At 47.3% G+C, this 27,170-nt stretch overlaps 1 pseudogene; it reads left to right on the plus strand.

The window, feature by feature from the left end:
* LOC142009442 (beta-Ala-His dipeptidase-like) lies at positions 1-27,170 on the plus strand (annotated as a pseudogene).

Genomic DNA, 27,170 nt, shown 5'->3' on the forward strand with positions numbered 1-27,170 from the left:
TAGAAATCGGTATCTGCTGATCCACAGGGCTCTGCTCCCACGAACTGCAGCTGGCAAATGAGATGAATGCAGTACCACAGCTCCCAGGAGCCAGCGCTCCATGCTGGCTGGCAGTTCCTCTTGGTCATCCAGCTGTGCCACTCCGAGCCTTGGGACAGCATGACCCCCGCAAACAGCTATGGTTGGGAGCTGGGTTGCGGGTGGTATAGCCACATGGCTGAGAGAAACTGTGGCATGGGGTGCTGGTGTCTGGGAGCAGCAGCACTATGTTCTTCTCATTTGGCTGATGCGCTACTCAGGAGCTGAGCTCTGCAGATCAATGGATTCCAATTTCTATCCATGGACATCCACATCTGCAGGTAGAAATTTGCATCTGTGCAGGGCTCTGTAGGTGGGGAGGGTTATCAGCTAGGTCTTGGTCCTTTTGGTGCTTTACAATGGCTCAGTTGGCTTCAAAGGTCCTCTTGTCTGCAGGACCAGAAGTTTATACAAACTAATACTTCTTTTCCTGTTTGCTGAGTTACAAAGCTACAGCGATTTACAATGAAAAGACTCAATATAAAATTATATCATGGGAGGCAGATATCCCAAAGGAGATTATTACAAACAGCATCCTACCAGCATCTTCAAAATGCTGTGGCTAAACACATTCATATTACACTAATTTCTACTTTAACAACACTAACACATGAGTGAATCACCGGTTTTCAGGAATGCATTTGTCAAGGTGAGGCCCTTGGCACGTGCTGGCCCTATGTCTACCAGTGTCACAGTGATGTTTTCAAGTAACTTTCTTTTTAGAAGGCTGTGATGTGAGTTTAGAGCAGTACACTGCATGTAGAATGTCACTTTCTATTCTTACCCTACACCGACTCAAAGACTGGGTAGCCATAGAAAGTGATTCCCATGACCCCGAAAAAAGACATCTGGTTATAAACATGATGATTTTGGCAGCAGAGAGAATAAGAACATTAGGTGGAACAGTTGAGACAGTGAATGTGGGCATGCAAGAGGTAATGCTTTTTCATTGTGTTTCAGGATACAAATATAAGTACCTTCCAACTATAAGCATGGTTTTTCTTTGGCTTTCACATCACTAGGTAAAACTAGAGGACACATGGTAGCTCTACTTGCAAGCAGAAGTTGGGCTGGAAGAAAATTCTAGGCAGAAACTTGTTGTAATGCACATTCAAAGTGTATGGGACAGGCCCTGCGCTGGCCAGGAGAGGGGCTCCACTGGGGGCTGCGCTGGGCCCACGTTGTCCAGGGTAGGGACTGGGGCTCAGACGGTACAGGGGGAGTTTTGTTGGGGCTGCTGGGCTGGGCCCTGCACTGGCTGGGGTAGGTGCTGGGGCTGTCAAGGTGTGGAGGGGGGCTCTGTTTTGGGTGGGCTGGGCTAAGCCCCACACTGGCTGGTGAAGGGGCTGGCACAGTACAGGGGGAGGCTCAGTTGAGGGGCTTGACCGAGCCTCGCATTCGATGAGAGAGAGACTGGCACAGTGTGGAGGTGTAGCCAGACAGAAACACCCCCCTCCCCTCCTCCCTCTTGAATCACAAGAGAGAGAGCAGTCTTTGATGCCTCATTATGACCCTGAACAACAAACAGAAACCAGATAACAAAGGCAAACGGGCTAGCTGACGACTGGGGCCTCAGGCTGCCCTTGGCTGGTACCGGCATTTGATACGCCTACACAATGTCCCAGGAGAGGAATCTCATACCCATAAGAAAAGAATGCCTACTTATCTTCACCTCACAGGTGTAAATTAAGTCTCTGTAATCTCTCTGTGAGAACTGGCGTCACAAAGACGATCCAACACAATTGACATCTTTAGATAAGGAAGAGTGTGTGTGACCCAAGGGGTATAAAGAAGGGTCCGGCAGCCCACTCTAATTGAGCTCCAATTACCTATACCTGCCAGTCAGGAAGGTCTTTGCCTCCTGAGGTCCCAGGGGATGCCCTCCTCATACTTCTTCTTCCCGAGGGATTGAGTGAAAGACGCTGGCCACGCCACAGGCAGGTAACGCAGGGGTGAGAATTATACCTGCTATGTGTTTCCTTTGTGTGCATTCAATAATAGCTCTGTAAGCTAAATTACTTCGTTATATATAAGTCACTTGTAACCAAAGAAGTGAAGCAATAGCCTTGTAACCATAAGAGTTAAGTTTTCTTGTCTAATAAATAGTAACTGTTTAAGTTTCAGCCTGACTCCTCCTGTTACTGTGTTAAACCGAACACAAACAAAGAACCCCAGCCGGTCTTGGCTGTATTAGTGTGGTCACTGATGAGGTGTACTGAGAGCTGGGTGTTGAGTCGTGTCGCCTCCACAGGACAGACTCTTGGGGCACCCGTCAGCCACCCTGGCTGCCCACTGCGAAGGGACTGTGTGTCCTGGCAGCTAAAGACTCGGGTGAGAATCCTTGGGGCATCCGTCAGCCACCCTGGCTGTCCGCTGTGAAGGGGCTGTCTTCCCTAGCAGTTAAAGACTCAGATGAAGTGAAGGCACACTTGACATCTTACTAGGCCATCAGCTAACAGGAGGGGGCTCCATTCGGGGGGAGGCTGGGTCACACCCTGTGCTGGCTGGGGAAGAAGCTGGCACAATACAGAGGGGAGGCTCTGTTGGGGGGCTGGGCCCAGCCCCATGCTGGGTGGGGCAGGGGCTGACACAATGTGGCAGGGCTCAGTTGGGGGCTGGGCCGAGGCCCTCACAGGGTGAGGGAGGGGCTGGCATGGTGCAGGGGGGACCCTGTCAAGGGGGCTGGCTAGGGCCCCATGCTGGCCAAGGGAGGGGCTGGGGCTGGCACAGTGTGTGTGTGTGTGTGTGTGTGTGTGTGTAAGGGAACATGGTAGAACTTTTCCCAGCAGACAGACAGGTGGGCACAGCAAAAAATGCACAAGATGCAGTCTACACAGAAAGCTTCATTTTATATATGCAGGTGCCAATAGTGTAATTCAGGTGGATTAAACGACCAGAATTTAAAGGGTCATCATCAACTTTAAGATCATGTTCATGAGGCAGGGGAGTCAGCGAGCTCTGAAAATCTATTCCTCTCTTTTTTCAAAGACCAACAAGAGTGGATGCCAGGAAACAGCACGAAACATAATTTCTGTTCCTGACCCCTCAGGCTCCCTGTGGTTTAGAAGGGATGGAACTGGGTGTTGGTGGAACCATCTGTTTCCTAGCACTAGACCTCCCAGAACTTCTCCTTATGACCTTAAACCCAAGGCAATGTGCACACCGCTCATAGCTTTTGAAGTTATGTGCTTAGAACCTGTATCAACCCAACCAAACCTTTTGCATGTCTTTGAGGCCCTTTTTTTATTTTGTACTACTGCTGGCATTGTTACTCTTTTGCTGCATAACTTACTATTCCATGCGCCAGAAAATCATATATTCTTGCCTAATAGCCTTACGAGGTAGAGTCTCACCTGCTTCTGTGTAGCAGCCTTTCACAAATCTCTTTTACAAGGACAGAACTAAACAGATGATATTCAGAAATCAAGAGAAGCAGGATCAAAATCATTCCTGGTGCATGCTCCAGTGACTTCATCCTCTATGTAAGCAGGATATTGGCGAGAAATCTGGGCATGTGTATATAAATACAGTTTACTTTTGCGTGCTTAGATCTGCTAGATATTCAACAATTTGGTTATTGTGAGACCACCAACTATGTTCATGCTAAACACAGGCCCGTGAAACATGATCACCCATTACAGGGGCTCTTTTGCATAGTTGGCTTAATCTAATTCTTGATTCCCTCCACCCTGCTGCCCCTCTACTCTCTGATTTGTTCACCTTGATAATTTTTTTTCTGATTTGTCCATCTTGATTACTGTTTTTGGTTCTCTGTGCCTTAAATATTGAGTCTGTTCTGGTCTGGCTATGGTCTGAAGAAGTGGGTCTGTCCCACGAAAGCTCAACTAATAAACCATTTTGCTAGTCTTTAAAGTGCTACTTTACTGCTTTTTGTTTTGATAGTATATAGACTAGCACGGCTTCCTCTCTGTTACTAATGATCACCCATGCCTGCAATTATTGTAGGAATACAGAAAAAAAAGACTGACTGTCTGTAACCCTTTTCAAAAGGAAAGAGACACTGTCACTTTAAACAACTTTGGAGGCAAGGGACCCAGGCCAGAATTCTGTGAAATGAAGAGGGTGTGTGCATGTGTGTGAGGTGGGGTGGGAGGGAAGAGGAAACCGGGGTGGGCTCTGAGCCACCAGGCTACAGGCCCTCTCGGCATGAGCTGTAAGGCTCATTCAACCTGTTTCTCCCCACCGCTCAATGACAGAGCTAAAACAGGCTCAGTGAGGAGTCTCTCAGTATTTTAAAATGGCCCAGTAGGTGTTGGAGACTTCTTGTAGCTGAACAGTGTGTTGGGCCAAGAGCTTAAATCACTGAGGGCTGACGTTGCTGGGTTTTGCCCAGAGCCAAAGCCACCACAAGCTGGTGGAAGTAGTGAGCATTTGGCCAGCAGAAACAACAGTGTGACTGGCAGAATCAGCGGGGTGGCTGGCAGAGTGGCCAGCAGGAGCAGCACTGTCATGTTGGCACTGCCCAGATGTCCCCTTCCCATACCCAGCCTTTCTCTGCACCCCTCTCACAGCTGCTGCCTTTGGTCAGGGCAGTTCCAGAGTTCAGAGGTACATCTGCAGAGATCATCTCCCATCCTGAGCAGGGGACGTCAAGCAGCATCGTACTCATTCTGCTGGTCACTCTCCATCCATCTGCTCACTGCTCTCCAGCTCTGCCTTGCTGGCCACTTGTTGCACCACTGCTGAAGAGCTGCTCCTGGCATCTGCCCTGAGCTGTGTCTACATGTGCACGCTACTTCGAAGTAGGGGCACTAACTTCGAAATAGCGCCCGTCGCGGCTACAAGCGTCGGGCGCTATTTCGAAGTTAACTTTGACGTTAGGCGGCGAGACGTCGAAGTCGCTAACCCCATGAGGGGATCGGAATAGCGCCCTACTTCGACGTTCAACGTCGAAGTAGGGACTGTGTAGACGATCCGCGTCCCACAACGTCGAAATTGCCGTGTCCTCCATGGCGGCCATCAGCTGTGGCGTTGAGAGATGCTCTCTCTCCAGCCCCTGCGGGGCTCTATGGTCACCGTGGGCAGCAGCCCTTAGCCCAGGGCTTCTGGCTGCTGCTGCGGCAGCTGGGGATCCATGCTGCAGGCACAGGGTCTGCAACCAGTTGTCGGCTCTGTGGATCTTGTGTTGTTTAGTGCAAGTGTGTCTGGGAGGGGCCCTTTAAGGGAGCGGCTTGCTGTTGAGTCCGCCCTGTGACCCTGTCTGCAGCTGTGCCTGGCACCCTTATTTCGATGTGTGCTACTTTGGCGTGTAGACGTACCCTCGCAGTGCCTATTTCGATGTGGTGCCGCGCAACGTCGAAGTTGAACATCGACGTTGCCAGCCCTGGAGGACGTGTAGACGTTATTTTGATGTTGGCTTCACGTGTAGACATAGCCCTGAAGGCCATCGTGCTGCTCCCACTGGGCAACAGCTCACTGCTTCCACCAGCTTGTGGTGGATTTGGTGCTCCGTGTCCCTCCAAGGCTGTTTAAACTGACAGTGTCTCTCTCCTTTAGAAACAGGTTAAAGATAGTCCCTTTCTCCTGTATTCCTACAATAATTGCAATCATGGGTGATCATGTTTCACAAGTCCTGTGTTTAGCCATTAACATAGTTTGTGGTCCTACAATAACCAAATTGATCACAACAGGCAAAACACCACTATACCAGCTAAATATTTCGCAGATCTAAGAAACAGGAGCAAACTGTGTTTACATATAAACACCCAGGGCATCTCTCCCATTCCAGCAAGCCACAATGGAAGCACCCCTTCATAGCCTGCTTACCTCCATAAGCATTCATTTTGGAAGTCTCTATGAATGTATACAATTAACCTCTTTGATTTATTTTAGCTACCCAGTGGAAATAAAATCTCTTTGCAACCAGTTATTCTGGCAAACATTGTCAAGGATCCAAAAAAGCCTACTGTTTGTGTTTATGGACATTTGGATGTGCAGCCGGCAAAAACTGAGTATGGATGGTCAACAGAGCCTTACATATTGACAGAGAAAAATGGAAGGGACTTGAGCTGCTTATATATAGGCTAAGAAAGCTTTCAGCAACTGCCTTGTCATATATTCTGTGATATCCTTTGTACTAAAGCAGCTTCCCATGCAAGAAGAGAGGAAGAACATTGACATGACATAGAAACAAATAGTTTTGTTCAGGTAAAACAGAAAACCTGCTGGGAAATGCCTGCTCTGTGAATAGATTTTTCACTGAAATCCTTTGATCTTTTCTTCCCTTTTATGCAAAAATAAGCAGTTTCCTTAAAAATAAAGATGCGTGGAAGAGCTGAGGCCAAATTCAGGCCTATGCACATATCTTGCACGTAGTTTTACAGCAGTGAAATTCTGGCCCCATAAAATCCATAAGATTTTTGCTTTTGACTTCAGTACAGCCAGGAATTTCCTTCAGGTATCCAAATAGGGTACAGCTTTTGTGCCTTGCTACCAGTTCCTGTCAAACCCACAAAATCTGTTTGCTGCTTGTTCCTCTCTTGCTAGACAAGCAGAATTCTGGGGCAGGGCATAGTTAAGACACTGAGCTCCCCTGATGTGCTATTATACTCCCCCGTACAGACTACATGGATGTGTCTATGCTACAAAAATAACTTCGAAGTTGCTTACTTCCAAGTACAACTTTGAAGTAACAGACTTTGAAGCGAAGCCTCTACACACACCCTACTTTGAAGTTAGATGTTGAAGTAGGGCACTACTCCATTCCCGAGAATGGAGTGAGGACTTCAGAGTTGGGCTCCCTCACTGTGAAGTTAACTTTGAAGGAAGGAAAAATGTGTAGACTCTCTGCAGGCTACTTTGAAGTAACACCTAACTTCGAAGTTAGTTCTTAGTTAGACGCACCCCTTATGTTCGTGCTGCATACCCTCTATGGACAGCTATCCTGAATCTGATGACATTCATGAGCTGATCAGAAGAAGGGTGCAAAATCATACTGCCATTGTACTATTATTTTCTGCCAGTTTTCGAAGGCAATGCTGCAGAGAGTTTTGCATTAGCCCTTTCCTTTCAGCTTGTTACAATATTGCTTCACGTCAATTAACAGTTACCAAAGAACTTCAATGAGAAGAGAGTGTACAAATGTAAGCGAGTCCATACTGAGCATTTACTTCAAGTAAATATGGACTTTGCAATGATTACCGTACAAATCCAACACTGGAATTGGGAACAGCGAAGACTAAACTTCAGCTATGTTTTGAATATCAGGGGATCAGCTAGTCCTGGCTACAGGAGTCCTTGTTATTCAAATACTGATTGCTTTTCCTACCGACCATGTAGAGCAGTGTGTCACATACACAACTTGCCAAAACACTATTTTTTTTCTATACAAGATGATAAACATTAAGCAATAATACTGTGGAGTTTGTTAAGATTTTATTTTTATTAATAGTTCAAAGTGTAATTCTCTTTTAAAAATATTGCATTCTGTGGCTGTATATTGGATCCCAATGATTTCCACATCATATATGGTCAGTTTACAAGTAAAAAGTTAGTTTTTTAAAGGCTGTCCTGGTAAATTCATCCTGAGCTCTAAAAGTCTATCTGATATCTTTCCTGCTTAACTAGTACACAGCGATGAGTAATACAATTTCTAGAGAGCAACTATGTCTCTGTTGCACCTGTGCAACATCACTGTCTGTACTTGCCTAATGAATTAACCTCATCAGTTAACACAGTCTCCCTTTGTTTTGTTTTCAAGGCAATCTTTATGGACAAGGTGCATCTGATGACAAAGGACAAGTTCTGGTTGTACTGAATGCAATTGAAGCACTCCAAAAACATGCACAGTAAACTCATTCATATCCAGCATCTCTGGGACCAGGAGCTTGCCAGATATACCAATATGCTGGATATTCAAATATGCTCTGGGAAGGGCACCATAGGATGATCCAGTCGGGGCAGCTCATGCATGGCCGCGCCACAAGCTGCTCTGGACAGGCGCTGTGCCATGCAGGGAGCCCCTCCAAGTGGGGAAATTCTGGGGGAGCCGCTCTGGACAGGTCGCTTACGGCCATGTTGCAAACCACTCTGGACTGGGCGCTGTGCCGTGTGGTGAGCCACTCTGGGTGGCAAGCAATGGATGGGAGAGCAGAGGCACCACCGGCTGCTTACACATGGGAATGCCGGTTAATTGAGAAGTCCAGTCATTTGAATAATGGTTAAAACAGAGTTTGTTGCATGTTACTTTTTCTGCCTTTATCAATAAGTTTGCTCTTTTGCAACCAATTGCTTACAAATCTTTGTGAAACATTTCCTGCTAGGAGCTTCCTGTTAATGTAAAGGTTCTCCTTGAAGGTGTGGAAGAAGTAGGGTCCACTGGGCTATATACGCTTGTTGGACAAAGAAACAGTACATTTTTTTTCTGACGTGGATCACATTGTGATCACCAACTCCTTATGGATCAGCAGCAAACCGGCTATTACTTATGGAACAAGAGGACACTGCTACTTCTTTGTTGAGGTACAGTAGTGCCTTGATTGACATGAGGGTTCCATGCCCATGCACCCTTGCATAATCCAAATTTTGCATAAGTTGGGGGTGGCATTTTCTTGGTGGAACTCACGTTCTGCAGCCAAGGAAGCAGCAGGAGCACCTGGAGCTGCATTTGAGAGGTAAGTCCTGGGGTTGGGTGGGGCAGTTGGGGAGAGTTAAGCCTGGTGGTGGGTTGGGGACATGGGAAGGAGGGCAGGAGGGTTAAGCCTGGGGTGGGTCAGGGCTGCAGGGGGGCAGGTGGTGGAGTTGAGCCAGAGCCACGTGCAGAGGGGGTGCTGGGGAGTGGTTAAACTGCCATGGGGGGCAGGTTGAGCTATAGCCAGGCATGAGGGGTTTGAATCGGAGTGGGTGGGTTGAGCCAGAGCTGCACGTAGAGGGGTTGAACCAGGACCACATGTGGGGATGGTGAGCTGGAGCCATACTTTGTGGGGTTGATCCGGGGAAGGGGAGGGGGTTGAACTGGGGCCAGGGGGAGTCCATTTCTATTATATACAGTATTAATTTGAAAGGTGAACTAAAGGAATCACTACCTTATAGTACTGGCATATAGAAATAACAATAGTAAATTCATGTATCAGCATGTTATAGGTCAATTATCCTTTTAGTTATATCAGTACAGTCTCACTGAAATTAATCAAGAGGAGAATTTGTACCCTTTGTATGGTTGCAGGCCTTTACAAAACATTAGCTAATGAATTAAGGATTTCCTTACATGCCAGTCTCAGAGGAATTTATCTGGGATCATGAAATACATGGGATTTATGGTTGCAAGCCAAGCTATACCACCATTATGGCAAATAGTCTTTCTTGATAAAAAAAGAAAAAATACAATTTGATAGCTGGGAGATGGAAAAATTTATGTCATGAATTTATAATGACAAATGAGAAAAATAAGCGACAATATTTTGAGCAAAATATCTTGCATTTTCCATAAAACAGCTTCATTCTCCATAATCTATTAGCTTAACTTGACTTCAAACTCTTATTCAACACCAGTGTAGAAAGTTGGAAGTACAGGTCCTCCTTTTTTTGATTCATCACTGCTTCCCTGCTGCTGCCTCTGCAAAAGGCAGCTTGGGCATCTCTCACCATGTTGACTTCCTTGCTATGTAAACACCATAACAGTTTACTCAACAAAACAGAGATATTGTGCCATATTATAGCAAGACCATCCCCAATGACAGGACAAGAAAAATCAAACTGAGCATATAATTTTTGTGCTGAAAGTTTCATCTTGCTTGTCCACAAAACATTTATTCTACAGTGAATGTGGAATAGTAGAAAACATGAAAATGTCAGTTCTCATTTTCATACAAACAGGTACCCAGCATGTTTTGTAGAAAATATGGCTCTCAAGATTGTCAGACTAGTTTGTAATCCTCAGAAAAATTGTTTAATAATAAGTCAAATAAATAATATTTTAAAAAGATGCATTAGCACCTTTGGTTCTTTTCCTCCATGATGGGAAAGTGAACAAAATTGCAAGAAAAACAAACAAACAAACAAAAAATACAAGCAAAAAAGGCATTAAAATAGCATGAACATTTCTTGATTTTCACATACAAATCCTGAAATAAAAATGACCATGGAGGTTCCCTCTGGAATGAAACTGAAAGCTTAAACAGCATTACCCGCATTTTAGAAAGAAAGTATCAAGTGTGTTTACTTATTCTTCTTTTGCAGGTAGAATGTACTAAACAAGACTTAAACTCAGGGGTCTCTGGAGGATTGTTACATGAAGCAATGAGTGACTTAATATTTTTGTTAAGTAAGTATTGCTTTAATTATCTAAAGGCATCTCTACACTACAAAATTAGTTTGATTGTATTTAATTCAGCTTTGAGCATCCGATACACCAATTACGATTTTTCATGTCCCCACTAGGTGGCTGTGATTGACAGAGTACATCCTCCCTGGGGTTACATTGACTTAAAGAGTGATGCAATGTAGATAGTTATCCCAGGCTACGGTCTCACCGCCAAGTTATATCAAGATAATAGCTATTATTTCAAAGTGTCTTTGATGTTGTCCACACTACACACATGCTATTTTGAAATACATTCTAAATAGTGGGTGCATTATTTCAAAATCAGTAAATCTCATTGCAAGAGGAATAATGCCTATTTTGAAATAATTGTTTTAGAATAAGTGCTATTAAGATGTGGGATAGTGCATATTTTGAAAGGCCTATTTTGAAATACACGTTATTCCCTGTGGCTACGTCTACACTGGCTCCTTCCCCTCGAAAGTGGCATGCAAACGTGCCAGACTGAAAATGCAAATGGGACACTAATTTGCATATTTAGTGTCTTGTGTGCATAACAACAGCCACTTGCAGATCCAGGAGAGCTGCTTTCAAAATGCAAAACAGCCATGTAGATGGGGTTCCTTCGAAAGGAAGGCCCCCTTTTAAAGCACCTTTCTTCCTAATTTTTTTAAGGAAGGAGGTTGCTTTGGAAAAGGGGGCTTCCTCTTGAAGGAACCCCATCTACATGACTATTTTGCATGTCGAAAGCAACTCTTCTGGATTGGCAACTGGCTGTCATTATGCAAATGAGACACTGAATACGCAAAGTATCACCTAATTTGCATGTTCAACCTTGTGTATTTGCATGTCCCTTTTCAAAGGGAGGGGCCAGTGTAGACATAGACTGTCTTAACAGCACCTATTTTGAAATATCTATTTTGAAATGAGCACTGTGTGCGCAGACTATATATTTCAAAATAGCTAAGTGCTATTTTGAAATACAGTTTTGTGTGTAGCAGCCCTATTTTGAAATAGCTTTTTCAGAATACCTTGTTTCGAAATAAGACTGCTGTATAGATTTAGCCCCACAGTCACTGCAGCAGATTGGAATTGTAGGCTAGCATCCCAATGCCTCATGGAATGTGAACATTGTTGCAGGTGGTAATGGGTGCCTGTTGTTACCCTCCCATGATTGTGGCTCTGAACCAGTCCCTGTGGTACACTTGTTTAAGCTCCTTTATTTTCACCTGGCATTGCCATATGTCCCTCATGTAGCCTTACGCACCTTGCCCTGAGTGATTTTGACATGGATAACCTTGTTAATTTTGCTGGCTCAAAGCACTACCTACACAGACTTTTCCCTGCTTTGCCCAGCAGTCAGATCCACTGTCTTCTGAATGCTCCATGTGGAAGCATTTGTGATCCTGGACTTGTATGCTCAGTTGTGCTGGGGAACTCCCTGTGCTGCCCCAACAGTAGTAGTAGCAGGCATCCTTCAGTCTGCATAGACTATGGATCGCGCCCTTTAAAGTTTCAGTTGAGGACTTCATTTACAGCGTCTATTGTGACTATGAAGACCCACACGAGAGTGACAGTCCTTGCTGCATCTCTTGCAGATGTAGTGGGTGTCTGGCAAGTCCTTATTGTGCTTTTTGTGCGCTTGCTTCTCCTCTGCTAGCTGTCTGATCTTCATCTCGCCCTTCTGAAGGCCCTTGTGTAACCCCTGCCTCCATCTGCTGCGGTCATCTGCTAGTTCTTCCCAGTTGTCCAGCTCGATGTCTACCTCTCTGAGGTCTCTCTTGCAGACATCTTTGTAGCGCAACTGGGGGCGTCCGGGAGGTCTTTTGCCAGAGGCTAGCTCACCATACAGGATGTCTTTTGGAATCCTTCCATCATTCATCCTGTGGACATGGCCATGCCAGCGGAGTCGACGCTGCCTGAGGAGGGTGTGCATGGTTGGGATTCCAGCTTCCTCGAGGACAGCGGTGTTGGTCACTCTGTCCTTCCATGATATTCCAAGGATGCGCCTGAGGCAGCGCAAGTGGAAGACGTTCAGCCTCTTTTCCTGGCAGGCATACAGGATCCAAGTCTCGCTGCCATAAAGGAGAGTGCTGAGGATGCAGGCTCTGTAGACTTGAATTTTGGTGTGAGTGTACAGCTTGTTGTTATTCCACACTCTCTTGCTGAGTCTGGACAGAGTTGTGGCTGCTTTTCCGATCCTCCTGTTTAGCTCAGTGTTCAACGACAGGGTGTCAGTGATGGTGGATCCGAGGTAAATGAACTCGTGGACGACCTCTAACGTATAGTTGTCAATGCTGATTGATGGGGATTCAGCAACATCCTGACCGAGTACGTTTGTCTTCTTTAGGCTGATGGTAAGCCCAAAGTCCTTGCACGCTTTGGAGAACTGATCCAGCAGTTTTTGAAGCTGGTCTTCTGCGTGAGACACTACAGCAGCATTGTCTGCGAACAGCATGTCTCTGATGAGGACTTCTTGCACCTTAGACTTAGCTTTCAGCCTTGCAAGGTTAAACAGTTTCCCATCAGATCTTGTGTGCAGCAAGATGCCCTCTGTTTAAGATCCAAAGGCATGCTTCAGGAGGAGTGCGAAGAAGATCCCGAACAATGTCGGAGCAAGCACGCATCCTTGTTTGACGCCGCTCCTGATTCTGAAAGCATCTGATAATGCGCCGTCATATTGGATGGTTCCTCTCATGTCTTCGTGGAACGACTGGATCATCTTAGCCGTGTCTACACGTGCACGCTACTTCGAAGTAGCGGCACTAACTTCAAAATAGCGCCCGTCACGGCTACACGTATAGGGCGCTATTTTGATGTAAACATCGACGTTAAGCGGTGAGACATCGACGCCGCTAACCCCATGAGGGGATAGGAATAGCGCCCTACTTCAAAGTTCAACGTCGAAGTAGGGACCATGTAGTCGTTGTGCATCCTGCAACATCAGAATTGCGGGGTCTCCATGGCGGCCATCAGCTGAGGGGTTGAGAGACGCTCTCTCCAGCCCCTCAGCTCAATGGTGGTCACGTGGAGCAGCCCCTTAAAGGTCCCCGCCCCCTCCCTTTCTGTGCAGGAAGCTGAGAGAGCGTGCAGGCAGCAGCAATAACATGTGGCCAGCCTGCATGCTCTTCAGCAGCCCCAAGAACCCCCCAGCGCACCGATGGCCGCCCGTCAGCCCCCCACAGCGCCCCCAAGGGGAGCCAGGGCAGCCAGGCTGGCAGCCAGGCCGGCAAGCGGCAGCGGGGCCCCTCCTGGACGGAGGCCGAGCTTCGGGACCTGCTGGGGCTCTGGAGCGAGGAGGAGGTGCTCCAAGTAATGGGGAGCAAGAGGCGGAACGCGGATGCGTTCGCTTGGCTGGCCGAGGGTCTGGCTGACCAGGGTCACCCTGCCTGCTCTCCGGACCATGTCCGGAGTAAAGTCAAAGAGCTGCGGCAGGGTTACGCCCGGGCCCGGGATGCGGCCGGCTGATCTGGGGCCACCCCTGTCACTTGCCCCTTTTACAGGGAGCTCAGGGACATCCTGGGCCCCCGGCACACCTCCTCCCCTCTGGCCACTCTTGACACCTCGGCTGAGGAGCCCCAGCAGGCCCCAGAGCTGGAGTCCCCCCGGAGGTAAGCCCCGCACCCCGGGGGCCCCCCCTGGAGCCCACCCCCGGGGCATCGCAGCAGGAGGAGGAGGAGGAGGAGGAAGAGGAGGGGGACTCCTCCTCTGCTGAGACGGGGCTGCACATCCTCCTCCCATCCTGGAGCAGCAGCTGGGCGTCCGCCCCCCGGGTGTCCCCGGACCATGGGAGTGGACCTACAGGTATGTACCCCCCGTGGTGTACACCCCCGGGGTTGAGGGGCGGGGGTAATAGATATGTGGCCAGGGCCCTCCACATGCCCAGATGGCCATGTCCCCAAGGACAGCAGAGCCATGTCCCTTACAGGAGGGCATCAGCCCCTGCCCCGCCCCCCCCAGCAGGACAATGCCATGCCCCATCCCCGGGGCAGGGGGGAGCGGAACATCTAGGGTCCCCCGGGAGGAGGGGGTGGGACACCCCGCAGCAGCAGCAGCAGCAGCAGCATGTGATGGAGTGGGGGGAGTGCAAATGCGAGACTCAGGCTAGATATGAGCAACAAGCTGAATAGCTCCCAGGGGCAAAGGATGATCCTGGGGCTACAACTGGCAGGTGACACCTCTGCCCTGAACAAAGAGGACGGAGGAGCCGAGCTGGCTTTGAAGCTGGGGGTGGGGGGGTGCAGGTAGCGGCTAGGGGAAGGGAGAGCTGGAAGGCAGCCAGCCTGAGGAGGGGGAAAGCTACACCCCAGAGGGGCACCCCTTGGGGTCTTCTCCCCAGGACTGTGTCTGACTGCTGTACTGTCACTCCTGGGAGAAACTGGGCATCTGTGGCCTAAGAAACCTCTCCTGTCAGACCCTGCTGAGTGAAGTGAGAGTCACTCCTGCCAGGGGATGGGGTGCAGTGCAGGGGGACCCGTGAACCCCATCACAGCAGCATCTCCTGGGGACGGGGATGGGGAACCTGCAGCACAGGGGTGGGGGGACAAGGGCCACGGCTCGGGGCCCACACTAACGCCTGTCTCCACTCTTCCTCCCCGCCCTCCTGTGTTCCGCAGCTGCACCATCGGAAGGACCGGAGAGCGCCGGCGAGGCTTCAGTGGTCCCGGGAACCCCTCCAGGGCCATCGCTCCAGGCAAGCCCCTCGGCGGAGGACCGACTGGCCCCACGGCGGGCAAGACGGTGGACCCAGCAACACCACACACCGGCGACGGACCCCCAGCTGCTGGCCATCCATCGTCGGCAGCTGGAGGTCGCGGAGCAGCGTCTGCGGGTGGAGCAACGCCACCTCCACCTCCAGGAGCGGGTGCTGGCCTGGCGCCAAGAGGCATGGGGGGCCTACATGGAGACCTTCAACCGCCTCGTGGACTACCTGGCCCCCCATGCCGCGCCGGCCGCTGCTGCGCCCGCCCTGAGTGCTCCACCCACCGCGCCACCTACTGCTCTGCTCGTCGCCGCACCATCCGCCGTCGCCCCGCCACCTGCCACCGAGGGCCGGACCGCCGAGGGACACCTGGGGCCAGCTGAGACTCGCCGGACGTATCTTCCGGTCCACCCGGCCCCCAGCCAGCCCCGGACAGGGCTGCGGCCGAGGCGGGGCTCCCGGCTGCCCACCCCCAGTGCCGGACTATATGGTCGTGGGGCCCAGGACATGCCCCCCCCTTGTATATAGTTTTGGGACTTATTTATTTGTGACCCCCGTTTGCCCCGTTCCCCCGCCCCATGTAAATAGTTCTCCCCTTCCTTGTAATCCTTGGTTTTCTGTTTTTTGGACATAGACATGGACATGGTGTCCTGTTTTTTGGACATATGCAAACTTTTTTATTATTCACTTATATAATAGTTTAGTTAGAAGGTCTTGTATATAGTTTGTTGTTATTAGTTAAAAAACCAGTTCAAAGAAAACCAGTTTCATTTCACCAACAAGTACGTGCTTTTATTTGTCCAGGAAAAGTGTGGGGGGGTGTGCTGTTGGGTGCTCAGTGGTGTGGGCGTAGGGGCAGGGAGTGTTGTGGAGGAAGGAGGGGGGCCGTGGGGGGGCCTGGCAGAGTTCACCCCACGGCCTCATCGAAGTGGGCCCACAGGGCCTCCTGGACCCGGGTCCCTTCGGGGTCCACCTGGCGACTGGGGGCAGCGGGTGGCTGGACATCGGCCCTGTCGGCTTCCACAGCCCAGCCCTGAAAAAAGGCCACCCCCTTGCTCTCCACCAAATTGTGCAGGGTGCAGCAGGCACCCACAATCTGGGGGATGTTGCTGGGGCCCGCATCCAAGCGGGTCAGGAGACATCTCCAGCACCCTTTGAGGCGGCCAAATGAGCACTCCACCACCTGGCGCGCGTGGTTCAGGTGCTGGTTGAAGCGCTCCTGGCTGGCAGAGAGATGGCCCGTGTAAGGGTGCATGAGCCAGGGCCGGAGGGGGTATGCCGCATCTGTGATGACGCAGAGGGGCATGGTGGTGTCCCCCACAGGGATCTCCCGCTGGGGGATGTAGGTCCCTGCCTCCAGCCGGTGGCACAGTCCCGAGTTCCGGAAAACCTGGGCATCGTGGGTGCTGCCAGGCCAGCCCACATAAACATCCTGGAAATGGCCCTGGCTGTCCACCAAGGCCTGGAGGACCAATGAGTGGTAGCCCTTGCGGTTTAAGTAGCGTCCTCCACTGTGTTGCGGGGCGCGGGTGGGGATGTGAGTCCCATCCAGAGCCCTGAAGCAACTGGGGAAGCCCAGCGTGGCAAAGCCCACGATGGTGGCATCTGGGTCCCCCAGCCTCACGAACCTGTGGAGGAGCATGGCGTTCATGGTGCACACGACCTGCAGGGAAAGCACATGGGAGAGCACCAATGAGGGGTGAGCAGGGTGTGCGTGGCCCTGCCCTGCCCGGGCCCCCCTCCTCTCCCCTGCCCTGCTCTGCCCTGCCCTGCCCGGGCCTCCCTCCCCTCCCCTGCCCTGCCCTGCCCTGCCCGGGCCCACCTCCCCTCCCCTGCCCTGCCCTGCCCTGCCAGGGCCCCCCTGCCCACCCCCCTCCCGTGGGTCCTCTTACCTCCATGAGGACAGCCCCGACGGTGGCCTTGCCGACGCCAAACTGCTGGCCCACGGATCGGTAGCTGTCTGGAGTGGCCAGCTTCCAGACAGCGATGCTGACCCGTTTCTCCACTGGGAGGGCACGCCGCATGGCGGTGTCCTGGTGCCTGAGTGCGGGGGTGAGCCACTGGCACAGCTCCATAAATGTCTTTTGGCTCATCCTAAAGCTCCTGAGCCAGTGGTCGTCGTCCCACTCCTCAAGCACCAGCCGCTCCCACCAGTCGGTGCTGGTGGGGTAGCTCCACAGGCGGCGGCGTGTGAGGCGGGGTGGGGGTCGGGGTGCTGCACGGTTGGGGGTTGAGTCCTGCTCCCCTGCAGGCTGCTCTTCCTCCGGTGTGGCAAGGAGGTGCTCAGCTGCCTCCCGCATGGCATGGATCATGGCAAGCCCTGCTCCTGCAGGGAGGGCTGGGTGGACCTCTGGCTGCTGCTGTTGCTACTGCTGCTGCTGGGGGTCCATGACTGTGTCGCCTGAGGTCTGCGTGCCTATGGCTCTTCAGACCGCGTGCTGTGCAGGCTGAGTGTGTCTGGGAGGGGCCCTTTAAGGGAGCGGCTAGCTGTTGCCCCGGAAGCGCTAGTCCACCCTGTGACCCTGTCTGCAGCTGTGCCTGGCATCCCTATTTCGATGTGTGCTACTTTGGCGTGTAGACGTTCCCTCGCAGCGCCTATTTTGATGTGGTGCTGCGCAACGTCGATGTTGAACATCGACGTTGCCAGCCGTGGAGGACGTGTAGACGTTATTCAACAAAATAGCCTATTTTGATGTCTCCACATCGAAATAGGCTACTTCGAAGTAGGCTTCCTGTGTAGACGTAGCTCTTGAGTAACCGTGGAGGACAGCCTATCTTGTGGAGCAGTTTGAACAGACCATTCCTGCTGACCAAGTCAAAGGCCTTGGTCAGGTCAATGAAGGCTATGTAGCTGTCCCAACAGGAAAAAACATTCAAAAGTTCCAGGGCTTTTCCTGCTCACCTGGCTGAAGAGCATTGGAGTTCACAACTGAGCACTCCAGACCATCATCTAGATGCCAATAAATCTAAATTACATTGCACACTGTTTATACTGCCCTTATTTTGAGGTATGAATGTCATCTCTGGTTTTTCTGTACTTATTCAGGTGGGCCACTTCTACACATGCAGGATCTTCTGGAAGACCGTTGCTGTCTTCCAGAAGATCCATGGAGCATCTATACATGTAAGGTGCTCTTCAGGAAGGAATCTGAAAGAGGGAGCCTCATTTTCCCAGATTCCGTACTCCACTGCAGAACCAGGAAGCTAGTACAAGTATAAATAGTAGTGTATGTGGGTTTTCATGGGTGGTGGCCAGGATCATGGCAGACACGGCATGGCTGAGAACTTACCCAGTGGTTTCAGGTAAATAAATATTTAGCATGATAGCTCAGCAGCACCACAACTATTTATACTTGGGCTGGCTCACTAAGAGCTAACGTCTGTCCACAACAACAGAAAAATCACACCCCTGGCTCACAGTATAGACTTAGCCCATGTTTCCACAACAGGGATCACAAATTACTTTTTCTCTCAGGGAAAAGTTTGGTGCCTTTCCAATTCCTGTTGTTCCCAGAGACTGCAGTTAATTTTAGCCCTCAAATTTGTGACTCCCACATGACAATGACTTGAGTTGCTACTAAATCACAGCTGTAAATAGTTAATTGTTACATAATTGAATTATATAAAAGTAAGGTCAACTAGGGATATTAAACATGAAAACTATCTCTGCAAGTTTTGACAGACACTTTTTGGTGTAGATTTCTGCTATCCCTGTAGTGGTTATTAGACATGAACCCTCTTTTTTCTAGCACAATTAACATTAATTTGGCTCTTTTTCCAGATACCCTTACGGACGCCTCTGGTCATATCCTGATCCCTGGAATTTATGAAACACTTGCTCCTCTCACTGAAAAATAAAAGAAACTCTGTGAAGGAATTGAATATGATCTGGACAAGATTTCAGCCCAATGTGGAATAAAAGAGTTTTTTAATAAAACTAATCAATGTTACATTTATTTTTATATTGGTAATAGAATTTTCCTTCATAGGGTTCAGGCTTCTCAGATGGAATAAGAATTTGTAGTCATAACTGAAGACAACAGGGCTCTTTGCATTGTTCCTTCAGATCTCCTTCGCAGGTTCCTTCAGTTCTCTCAATCTCACCAGTGCTTAGACCTTTATATGTGTTACTTGTCTTAGATTTCAACAAGCTCTTCAGGGGAGGAATAACAACTTTTATGTGTGGCACTAACACAATGGGACCCAATCAGAATAAGGCCCCTTGGACAACATTGCAATATAATTATTAAATGAAGGTGGTCAAGAACAATTTTTGCCTTGTGGTAGGATCACATATTGCTGGAACTCGAAGGACAAAAGTCTGCTCTCAGTTGATTAGGTATTTCAGAAAGTTGTACCTATGTAAACTGAGACCCGATTTTGGCAATATGAAGAAGTCTTTTGTTTGCTAGCACAGTTATTTCTTTGAAAAAAATTGCATAACCCTTAGAATACCCACTGCAATAGTGGCATCTTTGTCAGCAACGAGATAAAGGGTGCTCTGTGACTAACATGGAGTAAGGTTTTAAGTATCCACAATATGCAAAACTAAGGACACACATTTTCACTAGACTCTACACATCAGTCTTCGGTTGAAGAATGTGACTCATCTGACAAAAAACTCACCTGAGGATTGTATCCCCTTATAAACACATTAATTAAAATATGCATTACTGTTTTATTTTAACTTAATACCATTTACATTTTTCTTCCAGTCAGCATATGTAACAGCCATTACCACAAATGGAAGTTGTGGGCCCATAAACAAAGAAAATACATTAATTGGGCAATCTAAAGATGTAAAATTTATATTCCATGTGAGGTGGTTTATTTTGAATGCTCATGACTGATGTGATCTCATACAAAGCACCTTAAATCTTGAAGCTAAGACACCAATAGGCCTAATATTTACATTTGCGATACTCTACTTTCACTGACTTGTTTTGTGGGCTTGAGAAAGGTGAATTATATGTACTTCTATACTGGCAATACTGTAAATGCTTAAGACCTGAACATCTTTATATGTAGTAGATATTAGGGTATAATAAATGAATCTCTTTCATTTTGCTATAATGAGTTATCTTCAAGAAAAAACAAGCCAAGGAAAATTTGGCAGTGTCAATATCTAGACAGATTTATATATAGCACACTTAACATATATAATGAGTGGTTTCAGACTGCTTGTCTAAGAATCACTTTTGTATTCTGTTACTGCCAAGTAGCATGAAGTGCTAGCTAATTAGAAATTATTGTTTAATGTCTCTTCTGTTTTAATATATTTACATTTTTTACATCTTCAGGAAGAATTGCTAATACAAAGTTCATGCTATCCATCTCTTTCCATCCATGGAATTGAAGAAGCTTTTTCTGTGCCTGGAACTAAGACCGTTATACCTGCAAAAGTAATTGGAAAGTTTTCAATACGTCTGGCACCAAACATGGAGCCTTCTGTAGAAGAAAAACAGGTAGGATGGTAAAAAACCCCTTTATTAATTCCTCCTATACCTGTGTATTGCATGCACCTGCTTAAAAATTAATGATTTCTACACATTTGATGCTTAGGAACAAGGAGTCTTTTGATGATGTTTTTGATGGTCTGTCCCCTTCTGAGCTACACTTTGTGCTTCTCAGTCGTAGCTGAGGATCTGAGACTGTTATGCAAGAAACGAACACAGGGGCATGCATGTCTCAAAGAAGAGATATGAGAAACAACATTAAATATGTTATACTGCAGCTTCACTACATATAGTGTGCCTATTCCAACAACAGAATCTGGATATAATCAATCTGTAGTCACTCCATAGCCCTCTGGTTGCAAATCAAAAACTATTCATCATTTTCCAAAATAATAATAATAAAAAGGTTACAACCATCAGATTCTAATAAAGGTATAGTTTTGTCCCAAGGTTAATTGTTCTTCACGTTACTTCCAAACAGCTTTGTTGATGGCACCGACAAAAGATGCAGCAACAAGGATTGTGGAGTAGATGGCCGACAGCAACAAAAAACCAGTATGCCTGGGACTCCATACATACTGCCAGCATGTCACTTTCATTATGCGTCCAAATAGTGACTTTCCTGAGATTATTCACATCTTAAATGCACAGTGGTGTTGCAGACATATTAGTACCAGAGTATTAGAGAGACAAGGTAATTGAGGTAATATCTTTCTTTGGACCAAATTTGGGTGTGGGTCTAGTAGTAGAAGATATTACTTCATCACCTTGTCTTGAACATCTTGAGCATGACAGCTCTGCCTCTGACAAGCCAACATTTTAAACAAATGCACTCAGAGATATTTAATTCAGTACGTAGAGAAAAAAATCATTACACTGCAATTATTTTCTTTAGGTGATTGACTATTTGCATAAGAAAACTACTGAGCTGAACAGTCACAATAGCTTCAAAGTAACCAGTAAAAGAGGATCAAAGCCCTGGCTATCAGACATAAATGAACCTCTTGCAGTATTTGGCTGCAAGAAAAGCAATTAAAAGAGGTTTGGCTGTTTTATAATCAATGGATTATATTTGCTGGACAACTAAGTTGATTTTGAAAGTATTACCTACAGTCATGAAACCAGGTTATTTCTGTGTGCACATATTCATATTGTCCACTGAATGCTTTTTAATTTTGACTATTTGTATGGAATTGAACTCTCAGACACAGCTGCTTTTATTGTTTGTTTCAATGAATTTAACTTGCAAGAACTATTAATGTACTGTGTTCCATACTGATGCTCACATATAGCACACACAGATGTGTCATTCACTGCTCTTACCACTTTTCAGCTTCTGTGGTAACTTGATTTCAGATGAATACTATTTATGGTTAGAGGACGGCTACCTGTGCCCATGTGGAATAACATTGGCTTCAGAACTCCAAATGGGTGCAACTTTCGCTTATAAAGTCATTTGTATGAACAAGACCTTAAATTAAATAGCAGATGCATCCCCCAGGCAAAACTGACAAGTATGCTTGTGCGTGAATTCTAAAACTTTGAATCAAAGCTAACAATACCAGATCATCACTTTTTAAGAGAAAAATGGAAATATGCTTAAGGAGCCCTCATAAGTTTCCACCAACAGCCCTGCCGACAAAAAATGTAGGAAACAAGTTTAAATCAGAATGATGTCTTTAGTTATTCAAATATAAAAGCAAGAAGAATACTGAATACATTTTTTATAAAGTTTATGTTGTCTTTACTTGTTAGTGTTTGGAAAAGAGGCTGACATGATCTGTGTAGGAGGGACAATTCCAATTGCCTCACATTTTCAGGAGGTGACTAGAAAGAGTATAATGTTACTAGGAATAGGAGGACATGATGATGCTGTTCATGGGTAAGATGAAAAGACCAGCAGGTAGGTTTTTGCTCATTTTCTTAAAAATCACAAATATGTTAATTTAGAAGAAACAAAGTTTTAAATGTTAATTTAATTTCAGAAGAAAAAAATACAACAGAATGACAAATACCTCATGCATTTGCATCACTTTTTCAAATATACATTTAAAACTCCCAAATGCAACTTTGAAAAACTGGCACAAATGCAGGCTGCTCGCTCAAGACCCCTTTTTCTGCTCTGAACAATCTGTGTTCAAATAAAAAACTACAATATATTTGGATTTTTAGGATTTAGTCATCTGAAAACATCCAATCTGAAGAGCTCCTTTAAGTGCAGGTTCAACCTCCCTGGTCCAGCGGCCTTGGGACCCAACCCTCCCACCACTACCTGCCGGCTCTCTGGCCACCTGACCCAGCCACCCCTCTCCAGCCAGAGCTCCCCTTGGCTTTAGCTTCCCACCCAGAGCCCGGGCCATGTCTTCCCACCCAGCCCTGGTGATGGGACACTGTGAGTTGCCACTCCCTGGCCTGGGGCTTGCTGTCCAGCTCCAGCCTTCCTGGGCTGTAGCTTCCAACCTGAGCCCAGACAAGAGCTGCTGGTTGCTAGCCTGGGCTGCCAGCATCCATGCCCTGGCCACTGCTCCCGGAGTGAGTGTCTCCCACCGTTGCTCATGGGCCTGGGCTCCCTGGCTGCAGCTATGCCCCCTTTTGCCACCAGACCAGTTATGGCTGTCCTGCCCCAGGCTCCTGGCGCTGGTCTAGCTGGCCCCTCCTCCTCCCAGCTCCAGGACTCTCTGGCTACGTCTACACGTGAAGCCAACATCGAAATAGCTTATTTCGATGTAGCAACATCGAAATAGTCTATTTCGATGAATAACGTCTACACCTCCTCCAGGGCTGGCAACGTCGATGTTCAACTTCGACGTTGCGCGGCACCACATCGAAATAGGCGCTGCGAGGGAACGTCTACACGCCAAAGTAGCACACATCGAAATAAGGGTGCCAGGCACAGCTGCAGACAGGGTCACAGGGCGGACTCAACAGCAAGCCGCTCCCTTAAAGGGCCCCTCCCAGACACAGTTGCACTAAACAACACAAGATACACAGAGCCGACAACTGGTTGCAGACCCTGTGCCTGCAGCATGGATCCCCAGCTGCCACAGCAGCAGCCAGAAGCCCTGGGCTAAGGGCTGCTGCCCACGGTGACCATAGAGCCCCGCAGGGGCTGGAGAGAGAGCATCTCTCAACCCCACAGCTGATGGCCGCCATGGAGGACCCGGCAATTTCGACGTTGCGGGACATGGATCGTCTACACAGTCCCTACTTCGACGTTGAACGTCGAAGTAGGGCACTATTCCGATCCCCTCATGAGGTTAGCGACTTCGACGTCTCGCCGCCTAACGTCGAAGTTAACTTCAAAATAGCGCCCGACGCGTGTAGCCACGACGGGCACTATTTCGAAGTTAGTGCCGCTACTTCGAAGTAGCGTGCACGTGTAGACACAGCTTCTGTTGCTAGAACATGCATAGTGTTGCTGGACCACGGATGTTGCCAGATGAGAGAATGCCAAATTTGGGAGTTTCAACCTGTAATAAGGTTGGTTAAAATATGTGTGCATCTTCCAGATGCTTTCTATATTACAGTACGGTCTCAACACTCGTGAGGGTTCCGTGTTGAGAACTGTCGTGAATGTTGAATTTCACGAATATGGCAGCTGCTCCTGCCTGGAGCCCAGCTGCTGGTGCTACTGCCTGGAGTTCCAGCGAGGCAGCTGCTGCCAGCATTCCTGCCCGGAGCCCCAGCGGAAGGGTGGCTGCCGGCGGAGCCCCCAGGAAGTGGCCACTCACAAATAATTCAATTTGCAAACCCTAAGTTCATGAATGTTGAGACCCTACTCTACTTTTCTACATCCTTTTTCACTTCAGCACTTACGTTGCTGTTTTTTGTTAAAACAGGCGGTAGTGAAATTAACTGAATTTAGCAGAGTTTTTAACACAATATCAGTGCATTTGGTTGTGCATGATTTCTTGGATTAACTAAAGATGCAATGGGGAATATTTTGTTTTTTTGAAACTATAATTAATATTTGTATTTCATACAAGCTACTGAGGGCAGTTGGGAGGTAAATATAGGCTGCATCTACCCTACAGATAAAATTGAATTTAAGGCATTCAGCTTGATTGAACCAAGTGCCTGTGTTCACTATAGATACAATTAGCTCAATTTACGGAGCACTAAAATTGATATCATATTGATATCGTAATATCTTCAGAATCTGACAGGTGTAGTGTTCAGGTCAAATCTAAAATTCCAAATGAAGGCTACTGTGGAAGTGCCAGGTCTTTAAACTGAATTCATTAGCCTCCAGAGATGTCCTGTATGTGCCCTCACAATGCCCCACAGTTCACTCCAGCCTCTTCCTTCTCCACTGCTCTCAGGTGCGCAGGAATTAAGCAACAGGAAGACAGTTTCAGTTTGGCACCTGGAAGCCTGTGGCTGTAGGGTCATGCTTGTATCAGAGGCTGAAAAACTTCTTTTCTTCTTTGCTGTCAGTGCAGCTGTAGGGTCTGTGTCTACCTCTGTTAGCTGTCTTTTTTTCCTGCACTGCCAGGTGCCAGCTGCTCCCCCTGCACCCGCCACGTGGCGGCTAGACTTTGGGTGGGGGTTGTACTTGTATGAGACCCCGTGGAGTCCAGCCCCCTGCACTCACAGCAGGACCTAGCATCTTCCCAGATAGACTGTTGTTTAAAGCTGTTTGCCCCATATCCCTAAACAGCCCCATCAAGGATTGAACTCACAGCACTGGGTTCAGCAGGTAAATGCTGCAACTGCCTTGCTACCCCTCTCTTCCCCTCACTTATAAAAAGCCAAGCACTTATACAAGCAACATTCCACCTGGAAAAAGGGACATTTGCTTAACACAGCAGGGGAACAAGGGAAATGAAATGTAGGAAGATGTCACATACCCACTTGCAGGGAAATTTTTTCCCATGCTGCACCAGTGAAAATACCCAGAATGCTGTGGGGCTCAGGGAACTGTGGGAGAGGCTCCCACAATACTCTGCTGCAACAGTCGAGGCTTGGCAACTTGTGTGTGGCAGTTGTAAGTCGAATTTATGGGGAGCCTGTGGGAAGGTGAGGATGCTCAAATTCAAATTTATAAATCCCAGTGTCAAAAAATCGATTTGAATAAAGTTGATTTTTAGCTTGTAGTGTAGATGCAGCCCTAGTAAATAGTTTGAAGCTAAAAGAGTAGGAGTACATTTTAATTAAATAAAAATCTACCTCCATGGACTCTTGCAAATTTTATTCTTGGTGCTGAATAATAATTACATAAAATGAAACACTTATTAATCATGCCTTTAAAGCCTTCACATTTGGAATCTGAACACAAGCTGCAGATTCTGTTCAAATGGCTGAGGTAAAATGTAGGGATACATTCTTCGCTCCAGTTAGTCCATGTGTGACTTCCATTGGCTTCACTAGAATTCCATGACTGTAATCAAGGGTATAATTTAGGGCTTAGTTGTGCAAACACATTACCTGAATAATTGTATTCAGGTGAATAGTACCAATTATTTTGGTTAATGTGCATATGACTGGGCCTTTAAGACATGAGCCAAAAGCGAGTAAAGTCAATAGGTGTCTTCTGACTTCAAAAGGCTTTGTATCAAGATCTCAGCGTAAAATTTTTGAAAGGCACTTATAAATGCAGATAGGAATCTTAAGATGTCCAAATACCTTTAAACATCTGGCCTTAATGATTTAGGATCCTAATTCCAATTTTCTAAATGGACTTTCAATGACACACTGCCAAGTCAGTTTTGAAAATGGGACTTAAATCACTTTGGCTTTGTAATACTGAGCGGAACAAAGGTCTAAATACAGGCTGAACCTCTCCCATGTGGCACTGTAGGAGCCTGACTGGTGCCGGACAAGAGAATTTGCCAAACGATGGGAGGTCAATATTTTCTAGCACATTAGCTGCTTACTGGGCACTTAGAGGACATTTAAGGGTACATTTCAGATAAATAGCACAGAACACTGAGAGCCAGGACTGCTATCTGTAAATAAACTGTATGGGACCCTGGGAAACTTGGTCACACCCATGATAAGTGGTCATTTGGCTACCTAAAATCATGCTGTACTATGGAATTTGCTGGACAAGAGAGTTCTGGATTAGAGAAATTCAACCTGTACCTTTCAAAATGTGGGTCAAGGATCCTGTGTCATGTAGGTCCTTCAGAATTTTTTTCTCTTAATTCTTAGTTGCTTTGCTTGACCTGATAGATATTGATTCAGGCTTAAATACCAATCAAAACTAAAAACAAAGCAGCCAATGCGTGTCTCTGACTACCTGAGTCATGACATGTTTATAGAGATTCATTGCAATTAAGGCCCTAAGGGACCACAGCAATCATCTTGTCTCATATCCTGTGGAACACAGACCATATAGGATTTCACCTAGTAATTCCTGCAACAAGACCAACAGTGTTATTGAACTTCAGCATATGTTTTAGACAAGAAGTCATACTTAAGAGTTTTTCCATCACTTGAAATCTTTATCACTCATCCATTGATAAGTTTTATGAAAATTGTCTTACTGTTAAAATTGATCATTTATTGATAGGCGAGAGTATATATTTGTATATCTGAAGAAATCTTTTGTTCTGTACAATGAAATCATACTGTTCTGTTTTCTTTCTGGTACAATTACATTGAGGGAACAAAACTGTATGCAGCTTTTCTTCAAGAACTTGCTACTGTCTAA

The sequence above is a fragment of the Carettochelys insculpta genome, chromosome 2 (assembly GCF_033958435.1).
Source record: "Carettochelys insculpta isolate YL-2023 chromosome 2, ASM3395843v1, whole genome shotgun sequence".
Taxonomy (NCBI): Eukaryota; Metazoa; Chordata; order Testudines; family Carettochelyidae; genus Carettochelys; species Carettochelys insculpta.